Source organism: Dreissena polymorpha, chromosome 1 (genome assembly GCF_020536995.1).
Source record: "Dreissena polymorpha isolate Duluth1 chromosome 1, UMN_Dpol_1.0, whole genome shotgun sequence".
NCBI classification, from domain to species: domain Eukaryota; kingdom Metazoa; phylum Mollusca; class Bivalvia; order Myida; family Dreissenidae; genus Dreissena; species Dreissena polymorpha.
In genome coordinates this window covers 129,514,248-129,524,072 of record NC_068355.1, presented here as the reverse complement: position 1 = coordinate 129,524,072, position 9,825 = coordinate 129,514,248, and the positions used below count along the sequence as shown (strand labels likewise).

The 9,825-nt window shown below is 32.4% G+C and overlaps 1 long non-coding RNA gene across 1 annotated transcript; it reads right to left on the bottom strand.

Annotated features, from left to right (window-relative positions):
* Window positions 1-228: 228 nt before the first annotated feature.
* Window positions 229-9,026, bottom strand: LOC127849602 (uncharacterized). Its single transcript, XR_008034948.1, has 3 exons — window positions 8,881-9,026; window positions 7,072-7,155; window positions 229-1,752 (listed from the first exon to the last, which is right to left on the bottom strand). It is a non-coding gene; the product is annotated as an uncharacterized LOC127849602 (long non-coding RNA).
* Between the last annotated feature and the right edge of the window lie 799 nt (window positions 9,027-9,825).

Below are 9,825 nucleotides of genomic sequence, written 5' to 3'. Positions count from 1 at the left end.
GTTGTCCCTTAAAAGCCTGTATGGACAGCACAGGCTAAGCAAAGATGACTGTCACACTTCACACACTTTTATTGAGCCCTATTTTACAATAGCAAGACTCAACTATTTGAAAGTCCTAAATTGACTCACATGTTCTTTAAAAATTTTAAAGAACATGTGAGTCAATTTAGGACTTTCAAATAGTTGAGTCTTGCTATTGTAAAATAAAAATCTATTAAATAATAGACTGATCATTAAAACAAACTTCCCATGGAGTAACATTACGAAATCAATGAACCTAACATAGACAACTAAGGCATGCATACTTATAATGAACATTCATGTCAACACGAAACATGTTTTGAATGATGAACATTTTGAACACTAGATTTATAAAACATAATGCATACTCTGTGATGTTCGGTGTTCCTTATCTAGAACCCTTTCGGGAGGCGCTTCGTCTCTTCACTTTCCGCTCATTACTTATCGTTACTTAAACTGCTTTGGGCGGTTTGGCCTCGCCTTCGTGTTCGTTACACCGTATGGCGATTGCTCAACACTATTCACAATTGTTTTTCGTTTATCGCCAATTATGGTGTGAGTTTTGGTCGTTTTCGTTATTTTGTATAATTCCCTACTTTACAATAGTATATTTTTTTCTGTCATCACTCCTACTGTGTACAATCCCGTCATTTTAGTTTTGGCGAATCATTCGCACTCTGTCATTCTCGTACCTAGCTTTATTAGAATTTCTTGTTTATTAAGATTGCTTTAGTTCAGATTTAACATAGAATGTTGTATACTTTTTCAAAGTAAAAGTATATATTACTCATTAATTACTGTCTTCGTAATTCAGTATATTTTCCGACAGGATAAGCATTAATATGTCTAGTCATAAAGTGTTTAAGAGTTCAATTTTGATATGTTTCTATGTTGTAATAAGTATTCTGTCTAGTCACGTATAGTATTATACATTTTTTTCCAGTATTTTACCATCAAGTTGGAGCAAAAATATTCGTAAATTTCGAATTAGAAATCGTATTGTTCTTCTATCGCCCCAGCACTGGTAAGCTATCTGGAGGCTTTCGTATGCAAAATCCAGAATATACTCCTGAAATTTTTTAAAACTATTTGTGCTTAAAACAGCACATTGCTTAAGCCCTTGGTGTACTGTAACATATATAAACACATGCAAATAGATTTGTATGGAATGTTTAATTTTGCATGTGTATGCTTAAAATATTGCTGCCAGAAATTGAGGTCACACAAAACTTAATTGCAGTAGGAAACTCCCAATGCATGGATTTTCCATCACTCGCTGTTTCACTCAGAATAAAAAGCTTTTAAAAAAGGCTGTAACTCTTTACATTGATTCCAAATAAAAACCCTTTTTTTCAAATTTCTAAATGGTTTGTATCATAATTCTGAAATAAATCAATTTGTATTTAATCTTCAAATCTTAGAGCAATTGGTTACAACAAACAGATTGCTTCAATTAAAACATATTCCATTTTTCTAACAAATTCCTTTTTCGTTCTACTTCTATTGTGATATCTATTATTATTATGGTGATACAAATTATTATTATTCTCTGTCAGCCATACCCACGTTATAATCCCCTTGGTCACTTTCTTTCAACTTCAATATAAATATAACGCCCATCACAATACCAGCAATATGAAAGAAAAGCATTCACCATCATACTTAGTATTCCATTTCCCCTGTCTCACCCAACTTACGGATAAACAAAACTCCAACCACAACACCAGTAATCTGAAAAAGATATACAAATCACAATATAACATTCTGCTGTTGATGCATAAAATATAAAGCCTGGTTCACTGGGAAAACAGGGCTTAATCCATGTGCATTAAAAGTGTCATGACATATAATCTGCGCAGTCTACACATGCTTATCAGGGATAACACTTAGACTTTCACGGATTTTTTGTTTTACGTATTTTCTTATAAAAATCCAGTCTAGGCGGAAAGTGTTGTCCTTTATTGCCAAGGCTAATCTCGGTTGACCTTTTGCGCACATGCATGAAGCACTGTTTTTTCAAGAACAAAGCTAAAATGATCAGTTACCGATACACTAGCATCGAAAATGACATAAATAAACTGTAAAGAAAAAGTTCAAGTTCAATTTATTACATACGTATTAAACAGGATTTCAAGATTTATTAGATATCATGTAAATAAAGGCCTCCGTCTAAAAATACAGCATTCATTAACAATTACAGTATAAAATGATAAATGGCATCTTGTATAAATTGTGGTTTTACACTTGTGTTTTGACAAATACACATTTTCAAAACTATACAAAATCCTTGTTACTTGTAAATTTCACTTGAGTGCGTTGTTGCTATTGATGTGTATCAATTTTATGGATTATAATACATACTAATGCATAACCTTCAAATGTCTAGTTAAAACAGGTATTTCATTTCAATAACAATAATACAGATAGACCAATGATAGCAGTGCATACACGTATATAGTTCCAATATTCATATAAGAGAGACTAAAAATTATTATTTTTCGCCATTTTGTGACAATAGTAGAGTCTTTCTATGAGACTATTTTACAACAAAAAATATTACTAAAGAAAAATAAACACATCTTCTATCAATGAAAGGGGGATTACTTGAAATTTACAAAACGAGCCCCTTCAGTTTTCAAATGAGTTGTAAACTTAACTCTTTCAGTACTGGAACCGAATTTTGAAGGCCTTTGCAAACAGTTTGGAACGTGGCATCAGAATCCAAACTGTTTGCTATTCTGATTGTATTCTTTGAAAAAAATCGAGGAAAATGCTAATTTTAGAAATTCAGCAGACGACATTTTAGCAGACTACAAATTTCCCAGCATGCAAAGGGTTAATACCTGTGGTGTTTTTTATATGAATGTTTGTTGTAATCTGTCTGAGAAACATTATTTGTACAAAACACATTTACAAAAACAGAGTTGTTTTCAATTTTAAAGAGATATAACAGTGTAAGTCAGGGTGTGAATTTTATAAAAAGTATAAATGGTAGATGATTTCTAAAAAATGAAATTTGGTCCAATTATTCTAACATTTCCCCAAATACAGTTATGTATAAATTAAACTACTGTTTTAAAACCAGACAGAGGCAAAGCATTATTTCAGAAATTACTATGTGTAAGAAAGATGAAGAAAAAAATAGTACAAATAGTGCCAAGTACCCGAACTTTCTTTTCATAAAGAAAGCACTCAAGAGAAAACTCAGAAAACTTCTATCAGAATAAGATGGTTAGTTAAGCGAATCCCACATCTCTTTTTTGGTTATTATATGAAATAATCACATATAACTTTAGATCCAAATATATATATATATATATATATATATATATATATATATATATATATATATATATATATATATATATATATATATATATATATATATATATACAATTACTTTGAGTAAAAATTATTTATTATTTCAAGTATTATGTATTTAAGCATCTTAATTATTAACATAATTATACAATGGAAATAAAGGCTTTAAATATGTTTAATAAACTAGTACAGCAAATCTCATAATTAATCTCATAACCACAACAACATAATAGTTATAACAAAATAGACAAGTGTCAAATTCCAATTGTTTGCAATTATCACCCCAACAATAATAAATTGATGAATAGAAAACGAGACATGCGACATAAAGTCATTGGTTTATACAGTTTGCATAGTGAACATGATATGTATTTTAATTTTATTTCAGTCTCATCCATTTACATGTACAACATATTATTTACAAGACATAAAACACATGTATAACAACATCTGTAAATGGCCATTCAAATTTTGATTATAAAAGACTATAAAAAAGTCTAAATATAATACAGATAACACATTAATGGTAAAAGATAGTACATGTATTTCGTGAGTGAATGAGTGAGTGTTATTGTGTGAATTAGAGTTGTATGAGTGGGGCTTAGTAGGTGATATGAATATGCGTGAATGAGTGAGTGAGTGAGTGAGTGAGTGAGTGAGTGAGTGAGTGAGTGAGTGAGTGAGTGAGTGTAGGTAGATGTAAAGCTGTTGAGTATAAGCTAGTAATGGCAGTAGAGGGTTAATTGAGCTATAATGAATTACGTTTTATTCAGTGACAAAGCCAGTGGTTGACAACCTAAGATGAGAATAATGAGTATGTTTTAATTCAATTGTCTTGTTTGTAACCTAGTGTATTGGTAGATCAACTGCCATTAAACCTATGTATGCAATATAAATGTTTTATCTTGATATATGTAGATGTATCTGACATTTCAACAACATGATTACTGAATTACTGAATAGAGTATATACATAATGCATTCATAAATGAAACAACTGTACAGTTAACTAAAAGCCATATTAGTAGTGCTAATCTTATCTTTCATTTAAACTGCCTTAAAACAAGAATTTTAAGATACTTAAATGAAATATTGTAACTTTTTCCAAAAATTTGATAAGTTTAATACCTATAATTTTTTTTTATAGATTTTACTTATTTCCAAGAAAATTCAATAATTATTTTATAGTGCGATTGACAGGTGATTTTCCATGTTATTGAGCAAACATTAATATTAAGCTCGTCCTGGAACATAATTAAAAGAGAACAACAGGTAACTTCTGATCGTTTTGTAATATTTCAGGCAAGGCTTAAAATACAGATGATGGCGAGGCTTGGCAATCCGTTATTTTATTCTTGCCGAGCCTGATAAATTACAAAAGATCAGGCAGTAATATGTTTTTCTGTTTATCATACCTCTACGTCCCTCCATTGTATAAGAAAAATTCTAACACGGCACGTGACTTGTTTTCTATAGACAAAGAAGGAAAATCAAGCGTGGGTTATTCTGCAATAACTTATGGGCGGAGCTTATACACTGAAAGCACGCGCTGTAGCAAAACAAAACATGCCGATACATTTTTCACCAGCGTTATAATCCGGTATTTTATGAATGAAAGTCACGTGACAAAATACTACGCTATGAACAGAAATGCGTAAAATTGACCCAATTTCCCACGGTGTTCGTCTGCTGCTTCGATACTAAAATGGCTGAAGTTCGAATCGGAGCAATGTGCTCTTATCGCGGATTTTCTTGTAGATGTAACACTCTTGCGTTAATTTAAAGTGTACAATTAAAACATGTTAGTTAACGCAAGTTGTTGTTGTTCTTATTTAACCAAACGTGTGAAATGAAATGGGTTTTTTCCATCCAGTTTGGCTGTTATTGAGGGCGGAGATCTGATCGACAGAACAGCCGAAAGCTATTTTTTATGGGTGGAGCTTCACATAAAAAAGTATGCAAGAAAAATAAGATACATTCTATAAATCTTTCGTAAAAATCGTGTTAGAATCGAAATAATTCGTGTACGTTATAGTTTGTTGTCGAATAACCCACGGCCGGAAGTTTAGATGCGTGGTTTCAAATCACTCGTGCTTCGCACTCGTGATTTAATCCCTACGCATCTAAACTTCCGGCCGTGGGTTATTCGACAACAAACTATAAAGTACACGAATTATTTCTTAAGTAAATTATCGCTAAGACACTGCATTTTTTGCGGGAATGATTATGATTATTGACATTTGGTGTGTTAACAATGACATAATGAGTACTTACGCTGAATATTTGTAAAATATGTTGTTTATGCTATTTTATTTTTATGTTGCTTTTTTGTATAAAATATATAACATCTTGGTATCGAATTGTTTGTCCTGTTGAATATGATTCTATCTAAACAAAAAATATAACTTTATAGGTGATTCTGATTAATATGAACTACCTCCAAACATTGACAGATATAACAACTTCCTGTTGAACTGATATCTACCTCCAAACATTGACAGATATAACAACTTCCTGTAGAACTGATATCTACCTCCAAACATTGACAGATATAACAACTTCCTGTTGAACTGATATCTACCTCCAAACATTGACAGATATAACAACTTCCTGTTGAACTGATATCTACCTCCAAACATTGACAGATATAACAACTTCCTGTTGAACTGATATCTACCTCCAAACATTGACAGATATAACAACTTCCTGTTGAACTGATATCTACCTCCAAACATTGACAGATATAACAACTTCCTGTTGAACTGATATCTACCTCCAAACGTTGACAGATGTAACAAATTCCTGTTGAACTGATATCTACCTCCAAACATTGACAGATATAACAACTTCCTGTTGAACTAATATCTACCTCCAAACATTGACAGATATAACAACTTCCTGTTGAACTGATATCTACCTCCAAACATTGACAGATATAACAACTTCCTGTTGAACTGATATCTACCTCCAAACATTGACAGATATAACAACTTCCTGTTGAACTGATATCAGGCAGCTTTATATCAGACACATATCAATGTAGCGGTATGATAACTTACAGGACAAGCAAACAAATGCAATTTTCAAGCCCCAACATGAATTCGCTTTCTATCATACATACCAAGTAAACAGTTTTTAAGTAACTAAAACTGTTCAACTTTTTAACAACAACAAAAATCAAAACGTATTGAATTATAAACATTTTAACCACTTCACATTATCAACTTAACATTGACAGTATGGCCATTATCTTGTCAGTATCGTTTTGCATTCTTTTTTTTATCAAAAGTGACAATTCCTGTGCTAAAATACTTTGGGAAGGGAAAAACATCAATTCAAAATATAATCAGATATCTAACTCAACTCAAATTTATCCAAATAATGTTTATCTTTACTTCCCTAACATATTAAAGCGTTGATTCTAATATTGAATTCTGCCATCGCATGAACGGCAATGTATGGCAATATAACATATGAACCTCGCTGTGGGAAAACGGGGCTTAATGCATATGTGCATCAATTGCCGTCCTAGATTAGCCCGAGCAGTCTGCAAAGGCTCAGGGCAAAAACATTCTGCTTTTTTGACATTGTTTGTTTGAAGGAAGTCTCTTCTCAGCAAAAAAAAGTTCAAGCAGAATAATGTCGACTGGGACAACGCTTTATGCAGATGCATTTAGCTCCTTTTTCTTTAGAGAGTGGCTCATTATGTTTTATTATTGCGATTTCTTACCAGAAATACGCAGAACGAGAATACGATGCCGATAACAAGGTTTGCCTGTTTAATGACAATCTCTCTTGCAGCAGAGTAACAACCCTGAAATGGAGACATAAGTTGCGATTTATGCATTTACCAAAACGTACACACACACAATTTAACAATAAACAACAGCTAAACTTTCTTAAACAAACTTGGCCTATGGACCCCAGGGTAAGTAGAATAGCTCGTCTTTTCTTAAGTCAAACTAAAACATAAACTATGAAACCATGCATACAAAAAGGGATAATGAGTTAACTGTTTAATCTACCAAAACGATCGGTTTCATTGTTTTAGTAAAAGTTGACATATTTTTTTTGTCATGGATAAGTAGTTCGATTTTACTTTTCTAGTGCAACATTATGCCGACTTATGCTGGCGTCTAATTAAAACATTACACACCAACGACGGCAATAAATAACGTGTCAACACAGTAATAAAGCAATAAATCAGCACCTTTATAATTACAAACAAAGGATATGTTTTGATGATTGACAATATTGTTTTGTTTTACTCGCAAACATTTAAGTTGCAAACAGCAGGGAGAGGGGCCTTTTAGCATGGACATAATGGACTCATTTATTTAACTCAAGATACAAATCAGTTGAGACGTTGGACAGCTTATATTGATGTTTTGTTTAACAATATCCAACACTGATAGTTTGGGAAATAAAGTGTTTATAAGCAACAAGCATCAAGATGAGAATTTGATGTAAAAACTTGACCAGTTAACGTCGTTTTAGTTTATTCTGAATTTAATATTATTAGCAGTAATTTACCTCATCGACGATGCCACCACAAACATATGACAAAAGTTTTCATTAGAAAAGTAAATTATTTAACTTATTGTATTACAAAACAACAATAAAGCGGTTTTTATAAAATAAAATCATGAAATTTATTATTAATGTAATTGCTTGACTTAATGAGTGAACGAACGAACACAATTTTGTGGTAAGCGATATGACTCAACTGTAGCATAAACAGCCCCAACAAAAAATTAACAATGACCCATTAAAACTTACATTATGTAGCTATATAACATTTTACTCATTTACCCAATATGCATATAGACTTTAAACATTCAATATTTTACATACAAAAATGGTTATATTTTTATGAATAGATTTTTTGTTGGTTTATGCAATTGTACTGCAGTATTTTGTATATAATACGTGCTTTCACTTACTTTTTACTGAACATGAAAGATGTCAATGCAAGCTCATTGTTGACTGAAGTTTACTTCGAAAAATGTTGCTCATATATGTACTCTCTATAGAAAATAAAGTAATTTAAGATAGCTTGTGTGGATTACATAAGCTGCCCGATCAGTTTTTTAATAAAATGTATTACTACATGCATTTAAATAATTATGTAAATGACCGCTTGACTTTGAATTTATTTTTCCTACGTTAAATCGTATGGGTAAAAAGGTATAAGCTCCACAATGTCTTATGACCTTTATCATGCAAGAACTCTTTCAAACGTGACAAAACCTTGAGCTGGAGTTGTGATAAGTAACATTGAAGTTATCAATGTGATCAAGGACTTGGGACATGGTTAATCTCACAATAGTTGAACCTCACTCTGGGAAAACTGGGATTAGTGCATGTTTGTAGTGTCGTCGCTGATAAGCTTGTGAAGCTTGCACAGGCTAACCAGGTTCAACACTTTCCGCTTATTTGGTATTGTTCGCTTAAAGTATACAGACTGCACCGGCTAATCTGGGACGACACTTTACACAGTCATTATGCCGCTTTTTTTCCAGAGCTAGGCTTTATTTACCCTGTAATGAAGAGCGTTATTCTGCGCCCCAGTTTGCATTCTTGGTGGGCCAAATGCGAATGACTGACATTTTTGCAGGTCCAGATACTGGCCCAGTCTGTTTTCATATACACAGCAACTGGGTGGCACAAATTCCCCTGCAAAATTAAAACAAATGAAATATGAGTAATAAACAAGTGAAACATGAGCAATAAACAAGTGAAACATGAGCAATAAACAAGTGAAACATGAGCAATATTTATGGAAATCTCACTTGACTCAGTATGAAAAATTACTAGAAGAGAGTTCGTTTTTATATATGAATATCTAAACATACATAGCAATCATAGTGAATTAAAAATGATACAATCCAAGAACTTTCCACATTTGCGATTCAGAACAAAACTTCGTTGTTACAAAAATAAACCAGTCACTAAAAAATTTCAGGTAAAGAATAGAGAAAGTCTCAATAAATTTCTCTTATTGTTTGTTTGACCTTAAATTGTGACCTTTACCTTCTACCTACGGACTTGGTTGTAGTGTGTGCAGTTCAGTGTGCTTGTAACTTTTGCAAAGTTATTTTAAAGAAATTAAATTCCTGCATTTCAAAATCCTTAATTTGATCAATGTAATTATCGTATTTGTGATGTTGACATTAGACCTATTTACCTGGGTTTACACCTGACATTCCGCCTCATCTTGTTGATCAATTTTGCTTTTTAACGTTTTTGAAAATCCAGCCATGCTGGATAAGGTTATTTCCACAATTTGACCATTGACATTGGACCAAGGTGGTTAAAGCGTATACCTGCATTGTAACCTTGACATTGGACCTAGGGACCATCTTGCTGATAATTTATGCCAAGTCATTTCAAACACAAACCATGCTAGACAAAGTTATGCTCCAGAAAAATATTTCCCTTCGCCCACCTGCCCCCATCCCCCACATCTGTTTTTCAAACAGAT